General features: G+C 35.0%; 1 pseudogene across 1 annotated transcript in view; it reads right to left on the bottom strand.

Annotated features, from left to right (window-relative positions):
* Window positions 1-659: 659 nt before the first annotated feature.
* LOC149829981 (ras-related protein RABD1 pseudogene) overlaps window positions 660-22,207 on the bottom strand; it is a 73,038-nt pseudogene continuing 51,490 nt past the window's right edge. The window contains exon 3 of the transcript XR_016433540.1: window positions 660-742. The product of XR_016433540.1 is annotated as a ras-related protein RABD1 pseudogene (transcript). The remainder of the gene's footprint in view (window positions 743-22,207) is intronic.

Genomic DNA, 22,207 nt, shown 5'->3' with positions numbered 1-22,207 from the left:
TTTTTCTCAGTGAGCGAGATATGACTCACTTACTATTTGAGCATATATCCCTGAGAATATATATGTCCTAAGTATAATTGGCTTGACAAAATTTTTTCATTTCACATTCCAGTTTAATATGATAACTTTACATAAAAATACCTTTTATTTTTATTCAAAAATTTACTGAAAAATTACAGATCTTATATCATTACCTCCTTAAAAGAATTTCATCCTCAAAATTTTGTTGTGGGTACTACGTGAATAGCTCGGGATATTTCTCTCTTATATTGGATTTGGGTTTTTAGGTGCAAATGTTTATCCCATGGTATTGTCATCTCACTTTAACAAGTGGGATGACCTTTGATCGAAGTACTTGCGTAACACCCTCAAAATTTTAACCTTAATTATTTTTTCAATATTGAAATTTCGAGACCAAATTTTTTTTACAAGTAAATTAGATCTTACAATACGAAAACAATTTTAAAAAATGGTTAAGACTTTGGGCGGGGTTACATTTAAGATAAAAATTAAATCAAAATGTAAAGGATATACACATTTTAAACCATGTATAGTATAAGACTGAAATATGAAGAATTTTAATTTCATTTCAAATCAGAGTATAAAAATGATAGTTCAGTCTATATATGATCAAGTACTTAAAACAAAAAGATTATGTCTACCAAGATCATAAGGTAAGAGTGGACCCTCGAGGATGCAGCTCTCGACCAGTCCTTCGCTTCAGCTACTCATCATATTTTACCTACATAATTGTCCCACATAAAACGGGGTCATACTCGCTAAAGTCTGATAGGGCAACCCAAACACAAACTTCAAGAAAATATATCATGCATTGAAAGGTAAATACATGATATTTTATCTATTAATCATCAAGTGATAGACAAAGGGACAATGTCCCATGAGTCATCCATTCAAGCATTCAAACATAAAGCATTTAAGAGTATTTTATCACTTAATATTTCATTCAACCTTAAGTCACATCATAAAGCATAATCCACATGCACTCAAGATATACAAGTCATCACACACACACACACACACACACACACACACACACACACACATATATATATATATATATATATATATATATATATATATGCTTCTAAGACATTCAGACTATTGCATCAATTTCATATGCAGTCAAATCATATTTGATCATTCCAGCATGAAGCGCACTCACATACTTCTTAAGTAAATTAGTTAGATATTCATGATACACATCAGTTATGATACATATGTGTGATATATTTAAATAGGACAATCATTTGCAACAAAACTATGTAGGCATGATGTGTCATTCACCTAATAAGTCAACCTAGTCATTTATAGGCATGAGGTATCATTCACATATATGCTAACATAAGTGTCTCAGTCATAACCTCGTATTAAGATCTAAAATCGACAAATGTCTGATTCTCACATCTAAGTTAACATATAATCATGCTACAATAGAAAAGTCAAATCTATAGATTCAAATTTGGCGATCTCAACCAACTCATAAGTACCACCATAACTCATCATAGTATTTCATTTAATTATAATAAATATTTATATGATCCACGTCAGATCACCTGATCTGGGAAATGTACAACCTCACAAGGAGTTATCGCCTTAGACGGGTGGCTTGCTTGGTATTGGACAATGCACTTTCTCAGAAGAATATATTGTCTTCGCGGGCTACCTGCTCTTGGACAATGCACTTTCTCATAGAGACTTACCACTCTAGCCGGATTAAATCAACCCTCTTTTATTAAATCTAATCAAATTCTTACAAAAAAAATCCTTTTTTTAACAATAGTTTGAATCGGGTTCAAAAACTCGATTTTACTAAAAATGATTTTGAGAGGGGTTTTCGTTTGAAAACCCTCTCTATTAAATTTTGCGACAAACCCCACGCCAATCTCACATATGGGGGGCATGGTATAGGGTATGTTCCTATGAAAAACAGGGAAGAACTCGTGCCTACGAGTTACAATTTACGTATAGAGAATATAACCCCCTACCTCTTTTGCGAAAATACTTCCTTAGGTTGCAAAAATGATCTTCATACATCAACCAGCCGTCCGCTATGTATGGTGGTTGTGCCAACGTACTCCTTACACTCCAACCACGCATGTAAAAGCACTCTTAGTTGAGTCGAGAGGGAAAGCACATGGGAACGTAGGGAATAGAGAGAAGAAAGTAGGGGAATCAAGGGAGCAAGAGAGCCAAAATCTCAAAGGAGCAAATAAGGGGGGGGGTGTGTGGAGCCCCTCCCATGGTTATATAGGACTTAGGGTGAGGTCAAAGGCTGGGTTAATCTCAGCCCTTGATATCAATCATAGCTTTCTTTTCATATTTCTATTATTTTCTAACTTCCTTTTCTCTCTTTTATTTCTTTTCATTTTTTTTTGTATTAATATTTTACTTAGATTAGGTTATATATATACTATATGTATATAGGTCATATAGTATATAGTATACCATATGAATTAAAGGAGAACATGGGTTGGTCGACTCCCACGGGTCCAACCTTTCCATTTCCTAACTTTCAAACTTGCTTGTTTGGCAAGCAAGTTTGACTAGTCTTCTCCTCTCTCTTTTTTTTTTTTCTTTTTTTCCTTTCCCCATGACCACCTTCTTTCTTCTTCTTATTTCAGCCATCCCCATCCTAAAAAACTCTAGGATGGGACGCCCTTCCTCCCTTAGGAGGCTATGCTATGAAAAAGGTAACTTTTGACTTTATTGTTCCCATTTGCTTTTTGGTAAGTTTTAAGAACTCTTTGATTTTAAAGTTTTATTTTATTTTGTCTTTTTAAAGTTGGAAAGAAGTGCCACATAGGATGGGATGGCCTACCTATGGATGGCTAAAAGTTTATTAAATTTAGTTAAATCAAAATTTTCATTCCACTTAATTTATTTTCTAATTAATTAAATTTGTAATTTGGATTTCAATTCACTCAAAACTAGAATTTAGAATTAAGTAAAGTGACTCTAAATGAACTTCAAATTATTTTCAAACATATGTACATGTTTCTAAACCAAAATTTTGGTTAGTTTAGTTATTTATTTTCTAACCATAATTTTTTAATTTCTCAGAAATGAATTTTGAAAAAAAGTGATTTTCACTAGGGTCGATGGGACCCTTGGGTGTGTGAGTGTAACACTTAGTTCATATTATCATATAATTCATCACATATAAAGAAAATGGCAAAAAAAATTGAAAGTCCCTTAAAAAAATCACGGGTATTAAAGAAGAGCTACGTAGATCACTAGCATAGAGAGATTACCTTTGCGATTGAAGATATGGTCTTCGTGAGAGTATCACCCACCAAGAGTGTCTTTAGATTCGGGAAGAAAGAATGGTTGAGTCCATGATACGTAGGACCATTTGAAGTTCTAGAACGAGTTGGTAAAGTAGCATACCGCGTGGCACTGCTGCCATAGTATGCCTGTATTCATAATTTTTTCACGTATTAATGCTACATAAGTACGTCCATGATCCCTCACATATTATGCAGTACGAAGATTTAGACATCCAAGATGACTTGACAGTCGAAGAGCAGCCAATTGAGATCGTAGATCGTAGATATCAGGTTTTGCCATCGAAGATGAATCCACTTGTTAAGGTTTAGTGGCAACACCATGACATCGAAGAATGCGCATAGGAGTCCGAAGGGAACATGTGAGAAAAATATTCTGACTTGTTGGATTAGCCCATGCGATTTTGCAGACGAAATCCTTTTTAAGGAAGATAAAATGTAAAACCCAAAAAAAAACTAAAAATTTTTATGATGAAAAATTCTTGAGCAATGAAAGTTTGTGTTTAGTAGTTTATCTACCCTGCATGGTTATTCATACCATGTCTATCGATTTTTACCTAGCTTAATATGGCTAATCAATTAGTTATATGTTGGGTCAACTGTGAAAAATTAATTGACCTAAGGCAAGTTAGCTAACTAAACTAACTAGGCTAATTAACTAAGTTAAGAGGTTAATTGTTTAGTTATTAAGTATGATGGGTGATTATTTTAATCACACAATATAGCCTAATGTAAGTACACTAACTAGGGTTATTCAAGATATATAAAAAATGATTAATTTTATTAAGCATGGTAGAGACCTAGGCTTAATGAATAAATTAATCTAAGGCACATTATAGAGTAGACCTACTTGGGTTGGACCCAAATAGGGACCCACGATCCATGAAACCCAATATGATGAGAAAAATAATAATAATAAATATTGCACTTGTTTGGATTGGGCCTAATGAGGACCCAACCCATTCCCTCTAGGGAGGTTAGCCCATAGAGAGGGGCATTCCTGGGTGGTGCCAAGTGTGGGCCCCAAGATGCCTTATGAATCCCAAAAGAGAGGGGGGTTCTAGAAAAGGTAAAAAGTAAAGGCTTATATGCTTCCACAAGTAATAATATACTTTTCTAAGAAAGAAACAATAATGAGATTCTTGCAATAATTGGTTTATCTTAAAGCTGATTAGAGGAGGGAAGAGGCCAAATCATAGCCATCCATTTCCTTATCCTCCAATCCTAACCATTTATTTGAACTAAACTGCCTTTTCATTCTATAAATAGTAGAAAAAAAGGTGATTTTATCTCATTCTCACTTTCATTTTTTGGTTGCACACACTTCACTCTCATCTTCTTGCTCTCTCCTCCTAGCCGACCCACCCTTGTGGGCTTATTGTTTAGCCAAATTGGTTGTGAGGTGCCATACCTCGAACTCCATCGTTTAGGGTAAGGTGCCATACAGAACTCTACCCTACACCTTGAAGAAGAAAGGATTTGTTTTCTTGTCATGGTTCAAGAGTCATTCAGCAAGTTAATTACATATTACTTATGTTTTGTTTAGAGCAAATTTAATTGATGATTTAAGGTATGTTAAGACCTCACATGCACACATGTATTGATGATAATATATGTAGGCATCGGAGTGAGATCACATGGATCATCCTATGTACAAGATTTGTTTCGGTTATATTTTGTTGTAAGCCATTGAAAAATTCCATTTATGCATTTCATTATGGATGAACAATTTCTAATCGTCATCTATGCTTTATGACACCTTGTTTATGCATGTTTTCGCCTCTCATTCATTATTATTTCTGTAGCATTATGTGTCCATACTCATTCTCATGCATCATTAAGACTTAATATTCAAAAACAAAAAAACTGTATGACTGTTTTTTTGCAAAACCAATTTTTGGTTTAGGGGTTTCAAACTCACTTTCATGAGTTAGATAAAATATATTTCAGTTTATACAGTAAAACTGTTAATTTTGCTTGTTCAATACAGAATATATATATATATATATATATGCATCCCATTTTTTCTAAAAAACATCGAAACGTCATTTAGTTCTCATCCAGATTCCTCTTTATGGAAACTGAATTCAGCTCCAAGCCCATGACCTGAACCCAACAAAGTTCTGGTCACATATTTGAGGTCTAATAAAAAAGAAAAAAGAAAAAAATGATGACTGTCAATAAAAAATTTAGTTCAGGCTGTGGAAACCAAATGCAACCCAGACCCACGATCTGAACCCAAACAGAGAGCCTAGTACCTTTTTTTCAAATACAAATTCATGTGACTACGTTCTAGTACCTTTTTTCAAATAAGAACCTGTCACTGTATTGTGGACATATCTTTCTCATTTTGAGTTGGATTTAAACTTGCTTGAATTTGTTAAAAAACTGAGGAATTTCTTTATGATCTTCATGTTTAGGCCATTCATAGATTCTATCATACAGTCACTAAAAATGGGTGTGAACAGTGAACATTGTCTGTCACGAGACTGTGTTCATGTGTACCAGCTTGTCCTGGTGTTTAGGCGATATCTCTACACCCTGTTGTTGGTTTTTAGTGTTCTTAGAGTCCTTGGAATGGTATTAAAAATACCTCTGACTTTTGTGCTCTATCCATTGGCAGATTTTGTCAATAAAGTCTCTGAAAATGAACATGAATAAAGTGTTTGTCTGGTGTGTAACTGTGCTTTGAGTGTGTCAATTAGCCTTGTTCATCTGATCATATCGCCGTGCCCTGGTATCAGAAAACTATGATTTTTGGTACATTGAAAAGATAATTATATTGGGTACGTTTTCTTAGTTTATCAATTTCCAAATTATGTGATCTACTGGGACAAGTTCTAGTATTATCAGAGACTACCCTCGTAATATTCATGATTTTTGAAACTTTTTCTTGGATTTTTTTGAATTTTTGTATTATGTAATAAAATCTAAATTCTAAATTTTTAGCTAGAAATGCACTAAAGGGGTTTGTGAGGTTAGTTGAAAAATTTTAAAATTGGAAAAAAAATGAATAAAACCCCACACACCTAGAGTTTTCAAAAATTTAGGTATATTTTAGTAAAATTTAGATTTTTAACCTTAAGTGGAATTAAGTAAAATAAATAATTAAGATGCTTAAAACTTTGAGAATATATTAATAAAACTTAACTAGGCATGAATTAAATTAAATTAAATATATTATCATTTTATGTAAATTTTTAATTAATTTATGAGGTATTTTAATTTAATTTGGAAAGCATTTAACTTGAATTTCATGGAATGAATTTCAAAAATTAACTAAATTTTATAAATTGGAGGGAGTCCATAGGTGGGCCACCTCATCCTATGTGGCATCCCAATTTAAAGTTTAAACTGGTAAAAACAAAAACAACTTGAAAATAAGGTGAAAATCAAACTTACTAAAACAAGTAGAAAGGGTTGAAAGTTCAAACTTACTATTTGTTTTTTTTTTTAACTAAACCCCATGAGGGGTGACGCCCTTTTTGAGAGAATTCTAGAAGGGTCCAGCAAGGGCTGGACCCATGAATTAAATAGAAAGAAAAGACTTAAGGAAATAAAAAAAAAAGTTGAATTAGTCAACTTGCTTGCCAAGCAAGCAAGTTTCTATGTTTTGCAAAAAAGAAAAAGAGGGTTCAATAGGGGTGTCGACCAACCCTATGGAGAGTCTCCATGTGATATAATAGAGTATGAATATATATACTATACTATATCTAATAGGGTATAAAGTATATAGTATACTAAGCTATGAAAAAAATATACAAAAAAGAAATGAGGAATTAACAAAGGTAAGTAACTTGTTACAAGATTTAGAAATTTTCTTAAGATTAGATCAAGGGTAAGGAATTAACCCATATCTTTACCTAACTCAAAAGGGTTATAAAAGAGGAGAGGGGCTCATGCTCTTGTGAACACCCTAAATTTTCTAAAAAAACCCAAAAATTCCCTTTTCGCCCCTGACCTCCGTCTTTTGAATAATCAAGTCAATTTTTGATAAAAATTCTCATTCATTTCTCGGATTCGTTGGAATCCAGACTCAATTTTCATTTCTAACCCATTTTTTTCTGAAGAATTTTCCAAAGAACAATGTTAAAACTCTTGAAAACCCCTTCTTTTGTAAATATTTTTTAATTTTACAAAATATTTCAAAAATCCTTTTGTTTTCTCGTAAGTTTCAGAGTTTTATCTTAAAAACACCAAAAAATGTAGAAAATGCCAAAAAAAACAACAAAAAAATCCAAAAAATCAGAAAATATGCATTTTAAACTCTTGAAATTTGTTTTGCTAAAAACCTCGTTTGAAAACCACTTTATGGAAAAAACTTTTTTTTAGGGAACACCTTTTTTAAAATCAGGAAAGTTGTAACGGCCCCTTCCCGCTCTCGAACTCCCTTACTCTCTCTGCTTCGCTCATCTGCCTTTGCCTTCCTCTCCATCTTCGATCTTCAACGACCCTCATCCTCCCGAACCTTCTTCCTCCTTAAAAGAGGCACGCAAGAGAAGCTCTCCTCATCTGTCTTCACCCCTCCAGTTCACGCTTCTTCCCTTCATCCCTCTGATTCTCTCTCTCCAGTCCTCCTCCCCATCACTTGAAGGAAACCGATCGATCGTCCCCTGCAGCAATCAAGTAAGCGAGCCTATTCTCCTCTTCTGTGCTATTTTTTTTCTGTTTTCTTTGATCCTTCGTGGTTTTCCTCTTTTATTTTTGTCTCCTATCAAAAGCAAATTTGCATCATCAATCTGCTTATTGCAGCCTCGATGATGCACATTGCAACATTAATGTCACCCCTATGCTCCCAACATTTGAGGTTACAATAGGCTGTATATGTATAATCTTTATCTTCCCGATGTTTTTTTATTTATTTATTTACGATATGCTATTCAAATGCATCTGTTCATTATGTTTTCCTTCATGCAAATTTTTGTCTCTCAATCCAGCCTGTTTTTCTTTTACTTTCTGTTTTAATCACCATCATGTGCATCACATCTCATCAATATCTTGTTTCGTATGAATCTTTCCCCCTTTTACTTATTTCAACTAGCCATTTTTGAATTTCTATTTATTTTGAAAATCCCTTTTCGATTCCTCGCTAATTTTGTTACATTTTATTACAGTCATCTACTTCATTCTTTAATCTCCCTTTTCCTGTATATATATTTTCATGATGGGTGTTCCCATTTTGTTATAGTATGCGTATATACAATTATTTCTGTGGTTTTTAATGTGAGCACATGATTATGCTCTGCTATAGCATAATTGTGTGGTTCCACCCCTCTGAATCTTGTTGCAACACACCTTCATGTGTTGCTACAACATGAAAGGATATTTTTCCATCTCCCTGGAATCCATCTTGACGTGTGTCTATACTCTAAGGTTGCTTGAATAGGTGCTCACGTCTTATGGCTATCCGGTTGCATACCTACATCCGATCTCTGTCAGGTCATCCATGAATTGCATCTTGGTCTTGCCTTACATACTATCAAAAACTCATCTGCTCTACATTTGATTTCATCGTGAAATCCATCATCATCAATATCATTACAGCAACTGGTGTATCGTTTTGATCGCCCAACTATGCCAGGATCTTTGCAACATGGGCGTGAATGGTGGCTAATGATGCTACGAGGACCCAATTAACCAGAGTTATCTTATATGCAGGATTCGACTAGCTGGACTTTTGCATTTCTGTAATTATGTATGTGTTATAAATGTTGCTGTTGCATCATTTTTTTTCTTTTTATTATTATTCCTTTCGGTTGATTTCAGTTTTGTATATACATCCTGTAAAGTCATGTGCATTATTGTAGCATATTGGATTGCAAAGCTTCCCTGGAATCCATCTACAGGCAACCCCTTTTCAATGGTTTTCCTCGTTGGCATCCTCATCTATACTCATCCCTCTTTCTCAATGTTTAGCTCCGTGACTCAGAAGATATCATGTGCTTGTTTCAAAATTTTGATCATAATATTTTTTCATTTGTTCTGATAAACAAGCAACTGGGATAGAAAAATCTGTTGTTGTGCCTGGTGAAATGATTAGACTGCCCTCGTGAAGGTCATGAGCAACTTTGGTTGGAGTGGATCTGATCCCCACATTCGCTGCTTCCCATATAGATGGGCAAATGAATGCCAGAGCTAATGGTCCAACGTTGGCTTTTTCTTCATACATCTTATAGAGGATGTGTAAGTTCGCATCCCAGAGCACCTTAATGAATTCATTTCATGGCATTATAGAAACCCAGTTTCTGAAGGTTCGACAGCCATGTGTGTGTCACCCAATTCTTCTTTTATTTTTGCCCACCAGCCATAGAAATGCAAGGTTACGCAAGGTACAGTCCCCTGTTAACATCACTATTCACCCCACAGTACACATCACCGTCCATTCCCAATATACAACCTCCACAGCCAATTTCCCAATCACAACTGAAGCAACCCCAGATATAGGCATAGCAATCACATCTGGTACAACAACAGATCATCTGCAGGGAAACCTGTTATCTTCTTCATAAGGTTTCGGCTTACATCTCGCTCCTCCACCTAGAGCATCTGCAATTCCATAGCACCTTTGGCCAATCCAGACCTCTTCACATGTCAACAATCATATTAATCCAAGGAACATTGGCACGGGATGCAGACGAGGGATAGATATGGTTGCGTCCCCAGACTTCTGTAAAGAATTTGCAGCCTCCCCTTCTGAAATGTCCCAGCAAGGCAATTGGTGTAATAAGACTGGTTCGACAGACACCGGATATGAGTCTTTACCAATGACCAACAGAGATCCAAATGCAATGTGGTAAGTAAAGTTAAGTTGTAGCTGAAGAGCCTGCTGAGCTTGCTTATCCAAGTGAGGTTGATCCAAACAAAAGTCTGGTTCTGGTTTTAGACAAAAGAAGGACTCTCAGTGTGGGTAAATCATTGGCACAAGCATTGCAAAGAGAGACTGTCAGGATGACAGTGGTGCGAATGGTCTGTTTTCTTCCTTCGAATGCAAATTCTTCCTACACAACAAATTCAAGTCAACTTGTTCATATCTCAGAGTCTATACCAGTTAGTCAAATTCCTGGTCAACATGACATGCCACCGCAAAATGGCTTCTCAACAATGTCGCATAATGTGTGCTCGAATATGTCTGCCCAAAGAAGCAGGTCAAGAGTCCCACAGGTGGTGTCAAGAGGCCCTCTTCAGGCTGTAAGTCCCGCAATAACCAAGGAGTTTTCAGGATCAATACACGGGCGATAGAAGTGAAAGCAGTATTTCTGAATTTTGTCTGAGTGTTATTAACACAGTAGTCATGCCAGCATCTTCTTTCTTCTACGTCTCCTACTCCAGTACCCCTGCACCTTCATTTTCCTTATGCAATAATCATTTCCCTGCATTCCATTCCCATTAGTGCACAACCTGTAGAACCCCCAACTTCCTCTACTCTCACATCCTCCCTTGTATATCACGCACATCTTTTGCACCCTCCACCAGCACCCTGCAACATACACGTTAAGCACCTCATCTACACCTGTTGCACAACATATGTTCAAATAGGTTTACACTGCGTCACACACTGCTATCTGCCACACAATATATGCATTTCCTGCACATTATCACAGAATATATATTAGATCATGTTTATTTTCAGCAAATTGCATAGCATTTTACTATGTATATAAATGTTTTTTTTTTGTTTCCTGTGTTCTCTTGCATCATGTCACTATGCATACACCCTGTGCATCTTATTTCTTAATGTTAAATTTTACATTAATATTAGATGCCAACACAACCACCCACATTTCAGCCCATTGTCCACCACTACAGTAACCCCTCACATCCACTGTAGTCACTTCTAATTACTCTCTGCAATCACTATTGTAGCATCACATATCATCGCATTTCTTCACTACAACACCATCCTCACAATCCAGTCATATATATTCCTCTACAACCTTCCATCTGTATTTCATTTGGTGCATTATCCTATGATTCCTCCACAGTGACCTGTGTGTGACACACAATGCATTGTCCACTGCTTATCACCACTATCTACTATATTCTTTCGCCACACTCATGCACCTTTCATGGTCCATGCCTTCATCTCCTACATCCCCTTTACACAGCATGCACACCTTCCATACAACTAGGGGTGGCAATTTCTGACACGACCCGCCAACCTGCCTCTTAGGCGGGTTCGGGTTGGGCTTAAGCCAACCCGTTTAATAAACGGGTCGACTCGCGTAACCCGTTTATTAAACAGGTCGGGTTCGGGTTGGGGGTATGCCAACCCGCCAACCCGGCTGACCCGTTTAATAAACGGTTTAGGCGGGTGGGTCAACCCGCCAACCCGTCTGCCTGACCAGTCAACCCGCCAACCCGACCCGTCAACCCGACCCGCCAACCTGCCTACCTGCCAACCCGATCCGTCAACCCGCCAACCCGACCTGCCAACCTGACCCGCGAACCTGAAAACCCGTTTACCCGACCCAACCCATTTATTAAATGGGTTGGCGGGTCGTGTCGGGTTACCCGTTTATTAAACGGGTCGGGTTCGTGTTTGCCACAGCCGACCCGTTTAATAAACGGGTCGGGTTCGGGTTGAGGTATGCTGACACGCCAACCCGACCCGATTGCCACCCCTACATACAACATTTCCATCACCAGTCCCTTTTTTTTTTTGCACATGTTGTAGCACTTACACTCAGCCCTCACGATTGCGCAACATCATCAGTATGTCACAATCACTGTGTCGGCATATCACAACACCCACATATAATATTCATATGTGTTCACAACACCATTTGCTGCAATTTCTTTGCAGCCACCACTCCTAATTCACTTAGCTATCATCCATATCAGCTATCATTACATGCATATTTGCTATAAAGTACAACAATATAACCCTTGTTTCATTAGCCATTCGTGCATCCAAACCTGCAATTTTACCTAATACAGCCCCTATACCACCTCACCCCCATGCTACAACCTCCATTTCATCTTCTTTTGCATTTAATGCAAGTTTTACTGTTCATTGCTGCAAAACTTGCTATAACACCACAACCACTTCATTTTCTTTTTTTTCTTTTTTTTTCACTTAGCATATACTATCCTCATTCTTTTAGTCCACAATTTCATCATACCAGCTGCCCATCCACAGCATGCCTCATTCACATGCTACCACATTTTCCCCTATTATTTGCTGCCTTAACATCCTTCACTTTACCCTTACACAACATCTCAATTATAACACTACTATCAATCCCCTCCTAACAGTCATTTCACCACCTAGTTGCTGTCACGTTCGGCATATCAAATCAGCATTACCCAACCCCTCTCAGCTACAGGTTCAAAATAAACGACATTCTATAGTACAACCATCATCACACTTGCCTCTCCAATGTCATTTTTCTGTACATTTTTTCATCTACAACAACACATTCATCCACACTGCTGTCACCATATTCCGGCAACTCCCCAGCTCATTATTTTAAAAACCTGCTCCCTGAATTCCCTCTCTAGCAGCACTATGCTGTGTTCCATCTCCATCCCATGCTTTCCTTCTCGTGCATCTCTTACAGCAAGATGTCTATTATAAAATATCACCATACCTACACCTAATATAGCCTCCCCCATTCCTACTATCACACAGCCTTTTCACTGCAACACATGGTCACCCACTTCACTTCATATATACCTATTACCTGCTGTAATTCTCTCTTCTTCACTAACAATATCACCATTCACATTTGCACTTTTATCACATTCCTCACCATATCCTTTTCACCTCCATTTCACCATTATCGTATGACTACTCATAGTCACATCCTTTTACCACAGCATCTTGCATCTCCATTTACTCTCAATATCATTATATTTGTTGCCTTCATTATGCACAGCATACATCTGCCTCATTTATCAACAAAATCCGAAGGTGAGTATATAAATGTATTTTTCCTATTAGTTCATAGGTGTCATATATGTACTTTCCTAGGGGTTCACATCTAACATATGGGTATTGTACCTGCATTTTCCTAATCATTTTAGGTATGATGTTTAAATATCACATATATATTTGCATTTTAAACATAATATCTCCCATCATCTCCACTAACTCAGAGTTTTGCAGGAATGAAGTAGAAAAAGACCATTCTCCCTTTTAGATGAGGAAATTTCAATTTTAATTTAATTCAATGATGTAATAGCTATATTATAATAAAAACTTTGCATTTCCTGCACTAGATTAGAATGTATGAGCATGTACATTCTCTAAAATTGCTTGTTTCATATCATTTTCTCTTTTACTTTAAAATTTCACGAATGGGAACACGAATGGCACGTGCACCATTTTATAAAAGGTGATTAATCCTAAGTTGATGATTTGCATCAATGGCCATAGTCAGGACGTGAACAAAACTTATGATTTTTATCTTTTACAGAATAACACTCGATCCACACTGGATCCTTTTCAAAATCATCATATTTTTCTAAATATTTTCCTCTTTTATCAGAGTTTAGTTTAAAATTAATTCAATATATATATATATATATATATATATATATCAATGGTCATAATCAAGATATATTGAGAGTTAATTTCATTTTAAACTCCATAAAAGCACCAAAATATGTTTTATTCTTCACCTGAATTTAAATATGATTATTATATAATACATCCAATGGTCATAGTTAGGGATGTATTATATCTTCAATCTTATTTTAATTCACTTAAAGAATAAAATATGCTTTTCAAACCCAACTTCAAAATTCTTTAAATTCATTCATCATTTAGAATAGAATTACATCATGTTTTCAAAAATTCTTTTCAAAATCCAAGTGATTTCCTTTTTCACTTCTCAAATCAACTTTCAACTCCTGTAAACTCAAATACCATCTTCAGATTCTAAATTGAAAATCCAAAGTCCAATTTGACTTTGGAATCTCAAAATTCATTTCTATATTCAAAATTCAATTTCCAAATTCAAAAACCAATTTCAAAATTCAGACCAACATCTCAAAGTTCAATTTCAAAGATCAATTTAACTTTGAAATCTTTGATCCATCTTCTGATTCCAAAAGCTCAAGTTTTAAAAATCAAGTTCATCCTTTATTTCTCATTAAGTCTTGATACTCAAAATTCAAATCAAAGTTTTGAGATTGACTCTGAATCTCAAAATTCGATTATTCTCCAAAGTCTTGAATTCAATCTGGATTTTTCAAAACCCAGACCCATCTTCAAATGTACCATTTGAGCTTTCTGATTAGAATCTAATTCCATTTTAGATCCAGATTTCCAAATCTACTCTTCATTTTGGATCTCAGACTTCAGATCCAACTCCATTTGGGAATCCAGATTTCAGAACTCAACTTCATTTTGGATCTCAAACTTTGGATCCAGTTCTAGTTAGGATACTAGAATTCAACTTCATTTTGGATCTCAGACTTCAGATCCAAATTCCATTTAGGATTCCAGACTTCGGATCCAACTCCATCTTGGATCTCAGACTTCAGATCCAAATTCCATTTAGGATCCTAGAATTCAACTTCATTTTGGATCTTAGACTTCAAATCCAAAACTCCATTTAGGATTCCAGAATTCAACTTCATCTAGAATTCCAGACTTCAGATCCAAATTCCATCTAGGATTCAGATTTTGAATTCAAATTCCATCTTGAATCCCAGATTTCAAAAACCAATTCCATTGCTCATTATCCCATCTTGATCTCTTAAACTCAATTCTATTTTTCAAACTCAACTTGGATTTCTCAAATCTCATTTTGATTTCAAGCTTCAAATATAAAATTCAATTCCATTTCAAATATTCATTCCCTCTCCTAAATTCAAGTCCAAAATTCAAAATTCAAAGCTCATTTCTGACTTTGCTTTTATCTCAGCTTTAAATCATTCTTGTTCTTTTTTTCAAAGTCCAAGATTTATCTTCCTCAAAACTCTGATTATTTTAAAGACTTAGAACTTCAAATATCTTCCCTAATCTATCTGAAGTTCTAAGTTAAGATCAACTATTTCAAATCACTTCTTTATCACATTTACTTTAGAATCACTTGGAAAATCTCATATTTCAAAAAGTGTTTTCCCAAAAGCATACATTTCTGTATTTTGCATTGCACAAGCATGATTCTTTGTGCATTTAGATTTAGAATAAATTCTTAGATCATATTTTAGCAAAGAAAAATGGCATAAATTTGACCCTTGGTTTGATTACCCCTGGTAAAGGCGCCAGGAATGGTCGAACCTCGTACCGACGAGCGAATCCCGTCTCCCAAATTTTCTCGCAAATATTTCAAAACGGAGGCGAGTAATCTTTTAAATCTTTTCAAAATTAAGGTCAAGTGAGACCTTCGCAAAAGAATTCCTCTCTCTTCTTCCTTTTCTTTTTCTTCTCTCTTCTTTTTTGTCTTTTATTTCCCTTCAAAAAAGGGGAACGGAGGTTAGAAAGGCGAAGAGAAAGGAAAGAGAGTCAACGAGAGGAAAATTTTTGCGATGATCACAGCCCCCCCCCCCCCCCCTATTTTGCCCCCTTGAGATTTTTGTTAGAATCTCTCTCTCTCCCTCTCCCAAAACCCCTTTTTCTCTACTCCTTCTCCTACCTCAACTCTATTGGTTTTCACCATAGAGCTTCAAGAAAGGCCTTCACGTAATTGAGGAAGGCTTAAGGAGAGCCTAGTCAAGGTTGTGGTACACACATGTTGTCCAGATCATGTGAAAAGACCCACCAGAGTTTGTATGAGTGATTTTTTTGATAAAAAGATAGGTGATCTATACTCCTCTAGCAAAACAGAATTCATGGTACGAATTACATGGGATTTTCATGAATATAAACCCTAGACAAACCCTCACACACGTGGGTTTGGCTTAGAGCTATCAAACTACGGAAAAAGAATGGTTTTTTGAGAGAAAACCGTCTTGAAAACATGGTTTTTCCACAAAAATCAACTTCTCAAAAGGGAAATCTGTAAATTTTAAAAAATACAAATTATGCCATGGTTTTCCTACAAGTATTGATTTGGATTAGTAGAGTAGGTTGTTATAGACATTCTGCAAAAATTTGGTGAATTTCTATGGTAAAATTTTTGAGATATCACTATTTTAGTCATATCAAGTTTTTTAGAAAAGAAATTGTTAAATTTAGAAAAAATGTGAATTTCATAGTTAGATCTATGTATTTTTTAATTGAAGTTGGTAGATTATGTTTATGTAGATACTCTATGATTTTTGTAGATTTTTTATGAATTTTATTTGCATGTAAATTCTATGATTTATTTCGTTTATTGTATATTTTTCTGAATTATTTTTTGAGAAAATAATGCATGTGAGAGAGGGGTCAATTTTTCTGGCCAAACGGTTGAGAAAAAATATGATTTGTCTCATTTAGAGTAGATCAGACTTAGTTGTGTAGTTTTATTATAGTTTTCAATTAAAATTATACCAAAAAATATGGGTGTATGGATTTAGATGACCCATTTTGGGCCCACCCGAATGCATAGATCCGAAATTATAGTTTTCTGGCCGAACATCTGACCAGTAAAACACTCATAACTCTCTCATCTGAAGAAATTTTGATGAGAAGTTTATTGCGTTGGAAAGCTAACAAAATTTCCTACCTTTTTTAAAATTTTAAGCTATGTTCATAGTCTGAGCACGGTTCTATGATAGTTGGAATAGAATATATTATGTCTATAGTAAAACATTTGTAACTCTCTCATCCAGAGAAACTTTTATGAAGGGTTTGTGGCTATGGAAAGCTGACAAAATTTTCTATGATCTGTAAAAATTTTAGCTTTGTTCACCGAATGTGAAATTTTTTGTGAACTTTGTAACAGTCAGATAGAGTTGAGAGCTTCACAATTTGGAGTTGGTTTGAGGGTCCAACCCCGACGTATGCGTAGTTGTCTATGTTTCGTGTAATTTTTCATATGAGTAGCGTGCATAGTGTGTTTGTATATATAGGTCTGATGATTTTATATCATGTATGATGTGTCTACCATATGACAAAGAATGAATATTGTAATGGTTAGGGATATTATCGAAAGGGAGACTAAGCGTTAATTAAGGGACTGAAGGGTGCAACATATAAAGTGCTATGTTTAATCTTAAATGTTGGGTGTGGCTGCATGCTTGAACATGTTATCATGAGAATAATGTCATTGATAAGGATGTTGTTGACGTTATAATTATGTGAATGCATGAAAGACACGTTCTTTACCGTATTACTCATGTACATGCATATGTGTTAGCCAAAGCATGAAATGCATGAGATTTTTCATTTATGCATATGCACCTGTTATGTTTAAAAGCATGAATGAATAAATGTTTCACTGCTTTGTAAGTGCATTCATTTTCCTATACGAGGTCGAATCCTTTTGATAGATTCAAGTATGATTTCAAATAAAACATCAAGTAATTAAGTAAAGACAATGCAACATTTCAAGTAAAAGATACTCTCTAGGAGAGTGGCAAGTGGTACAAAACTTCATGGGTTAAGTAAGTTTTGAGTACGGAAGGTTGCTCCTCTCCTTTCATGATTTTATGGAGAAACCTCTGCAATAGACTATAGCGTAGAGGGCTAAGATACTCATGAGAAAATTCGATGCATCGGGTTTAAAAGTGTTGAGAATCTGTCTCGAATTATCGTTTCTCACCCTATCACTGATGAAAGGTGCATGGCCATGTCAAAGCCACCCTTATGTATGAAAATACCCCTGTGCCATGGCTCTGATCCAGTTTTCAAGCCTGTGTCATACCAGCGGGGCTAAGAAGTGAAACCTAATATGTAAGTTCATTTGTTAAGCGTAGCATATATCATTTAAGAAAGGAAATGTAATTAAAGATAAGAAATAATGCATGCATTGAAGGGTTTTCACATTTGGTAAGTTCATGCATATTGACTATTTATGCATATTAAATATTTATGCATCTTAATTGCTTTGAATGAATGAATTGGTACACACTTGTTTAATTTAGTTAATTAAAATTTAAAGTTATAAAAAAACTGATGAAATTCCTACTTCGTATCCTGTTTTACAAGAATAGTATATTTCATTCTACTAAGACATGTTATGTCTGACCCTATATGGTTTAATGTTTTTCAGGTAGTAAGTAGATGCTTGTGTGCGAAGGCGAGAGATTGCGATGGGCATTGAGCCTACCTTTCCTTTGCCTTATGGACTTTTGGATTCTGATCTTTATTATTTAAATTTAATTCAAGGAAAATTGTAATTAATTTTGGACATATGTGGACAATTTATTTATTATATGCATGGTTAATTATTTGCTAAATTTTAAATTGCACCATTGTATGATTGCAAGTGATTATGTAAAGTAACATGCCAAATTTTAGATCTGATGAATTTTTCGTTGTTAATTGACAAATTTTTTTAAAGTATTTCAAAAGATTTTTTTTACCATTTTTTGGGTTATAAAAATTGGGGTGTTACAACCCTATTCCCAAATTTTCACTTAAGTACTTCTGCAATAGAACTAGTAGATTCGATGTCTTGGTTGCAAACCAATTCAGTGTCAGTAGGCACCATTTTTTATTTCATTAGTATATTTTTATAGGTGAAAACTGTTACTATTTTTTTTTTTACACACGTTGATATGATATAAGCTTCAACGACAAGTTCGCACTTGAATCAGTTTGTGCAGGCCCTGACTTAGACCAAACACGGCTGGGTCATATCTGACCCATGTATGTCCAGTTCTGGACCAAGCTATGGTCAATCATTTCAGCCTTAAAAAAAAACTTTGGAGGTCGAATAAACATCAACATGCATTATGCTCGTTGCATGATACAACTCCTTAAATAAACTTTCTGCATGCAACATAATCCTCGCATACCCTTTTTCACTACAAGTATTCAAAAAGAAAAGAAAATTTTATAAGTACCTATGTGAACAACCTATAGGGTTTACAAAAAATTAAAATTCAAACTAGCAAAATATGATTGTTCTAGCCTTAGACTACATTTCAGCAATAAGGAGCTTTCAACACATTCAAACTAAGTATATGTGTAACACCTGCAATTTTGTTTTACTTTAAACTTTTAAATTTGGGTTAAAACCAGTTTTATATTTAGGCAAAATTCGAGAGTCTAAGTTGACTGAGCTATGTTTTGGACTCAAACTAGGTTTCATGAGAGGCTTAGCAGGGTTACGCCTTGCCCAGTGGGGTGTTAGGTACGGTTAGGGTGGCCCACAATGGTTCAGAGTGACTCAGGGTTAATTGGATCTTGGATAAGTTAGGTATGAATCCAAACTTGAGTTTGGATCCAATGTGGATTTGGATCTCATGTTTAGATATGGATTTTTAAATTGATTTTGAATTTGTATTTCTTTGTTAAGTTTCTAGATCCAACTCAAATGGAGATTGGATTTAGATCGAACTTTTGGATTTGTATCAGTTTTTTGGATCCAAATTAGGTTTTTGGATGTAGATCATTTTGGATCTGAACCCAAGTGAGATCCACTCTATGTTTTAGAGACCTCACTAGGAGGGTCTTTAAAACCCTAAAGGACTCTAGAGAGGGTGGGATGCCCCCCCTAGTGGACTCCATAACTAATTAGGTTAATTAGTTAGTTAATTAAGCTAAAATATTTGTTAATTAAATTAATTAATTATTTAATTAAATAGTTAGTTAGAGAAATTTGTGAATAGGACTTAGATATCAGATTAGGTTAGAATTTCAAATGAAGTAGGACTCTAAGGAGGGACGCCCCCCCCCCTCCCCCTTGGTGGAGTTTTAATATAAATAAAAAAAAGAAAAAAGAGAAGTCTCTCTCTTATCTTTTTCTTTCAAATTCCCTTCTTCTTCCTTAGAGTTTTCACTTCTTAGCCCTAATAAATTAACTTACATATTAGGTTTCACTTCTTAGCCTTGTTGGTACGACATAGGCTTGAAAACTGGATCAAGGACATGGTGTAGGGGTATTTTCATACATAAGGGTGACTTTGATCCGGCCAGACACCTTTTATCAGTCATAGGGTGAGGGACGATAATTTGAGAGAGATTCCTAATACTTTTAAACCCGATGCATTAGATTTTCTCATGAGTATCTTAGCCCTCTACGCTGCATTTTATTGCAGTGCTTTTTCAATAAAATCGTGGGAGGAGAGGAGAAACCTTTCGTGCTCGAAACTTACTTAACCCGTGAAGTTTTGTACCACTTGCCACTCTCCTAGCAAGTATCTTTTAATTCATTCACTCATACTTTTAAACATAAATATGTGCATATACATAAATGACCATTTCATACATTTTCATGCTCTCACAATCAATATGCATGTACATGGGTGATGCGGTGAAGAAACATGTCTTTCATGCATCCACATAATTGTAATATTAGCATCCTTATCAACAGCATCATTATCATAATAACATGTTCAAGCATGCAGCCACACCCAACTTTTAAGATTAAACCCTGCACTTTACACGTTGGACCCTTCGGTTTCTTAATTAATGCTTAGCCCTCCTTTAGATAACACGTTTAACCATTATAATATTCACTCATTGCTATATGATAGACACTTCACTCACTATATAAAATCAGACCTGTATATGCAAACACATTATGCAGGGTAATCATATAGAAAATTACATGAAACATAGATAACTACGCATGTGTCAGGGTTGAACCTTTAGACAAATTTCCAATTACGAAACTCTCAACTTTGTCCGACTATTATAGGGTTTATAGAAAATTTTATAGTTTGTGAATAGGGTTAAAATTTTCACAGATCATATAAAATTTCATCAGCTTTCCAAAGCCATAACTGTTCATAAAAAAATCTTCATATGAAAGAGTTACAGAGGTTTTACTAAAAACATATCCTATTATGTTCCAACTGTCACAGAATCGAGCTCAAACCATGAAAAAAGCTCAAAATTTCACATAAGGTATAAAATTTTGTTAGTTTTCCAATATAATAAACCACTTTTTAAAATTCCTCTAGATGAGAGAGTTATGAGTATTTTACTGGTCAGATGTCTGGCCAAAAAACTGTAATTCCAGGTCTATGCATTCGGGTGAGCCCAAACCGAGTCACCTGAATCCGTACACCCATATTTTTTAAACATAATTTTAATTAAAAACTAAAATAAAACTATACAACTAAGTCTGATCTACTCTAAATAAGACAAATCATATTTTTCCTTAGTCGTTGGGCCGAAAAAATTGACCTGTCTCTCCCAAGCATTATTTTCTCAAAAATTAATTCAAAAAAATACATAATTAATAAAATAAATAATAGAATTTACACGCAAATAAAATTCAAAAAAATCTACAAAAATCATATAGTATCTACATAAACATAATATACCAACTACAATTAAAAATTGCATAGATCTAACTGTGAAATTCATGATTTTTTTGAATTTACTATTTTTTTTAAACCCGAGATGATTAAAATTGTGATATCTTAAAATTTTGACAATAGAAATTTACCAAATTTTTATAGAATATCTGCAACGACCTACTCTACTAAATCAAATCAATACTCGTAGTAAAATCATGACATAATTTGCATATTTTCAAAATCTACAGATTTCTTTTTGGGGAAACCAGTTTTGAAATTCCACTAGAGGGTGGGGGTAAATAGTGAAATACGATATAGATTAATAAAATAAAAACTAAAGGCAATAAGGCACAACACAGTAAATACATGATTTATATTGGTTCGGTCGAGTTACTGACCTACATCCAGTCCCCAAGTAAAACACTTGAGCCTTTCACTATAAAATCCGTGTTACCGGATAAATAGTACAACACCATCTTCCTTAGAGGTCTACTTATCTCAACAGAGAAGAGAAACACCCTCTTTCACAGAGGTCTACTTCTCTCAACAGAGAAGGGAAACACCCTCTTTCACATACGTGTACTTCTCTCAACAAAAAATGGATACAGAAG

Source organism: Nuphar pumila, chromosome 8 (genome assembly GCF_984573655.1).
Source record: "Nuphar pumila chromosome 8, dmNupPumi1.hap1.1, whole genome shotgun sequence".
NCBI classification, from domain to species: domain Eukaryota; kingdom Viridiplantae; phylum Streptophyta; class Magnoliopsida; order Nymphaeales; family Nymphaeaceae; genus Nuphar; species Nuphar pumila.
The sequence above is the reverse complement of the archived record's forward strand: the minus strand, read 5'-3'. Positions and strand labels throughout refer to the sequence as shown.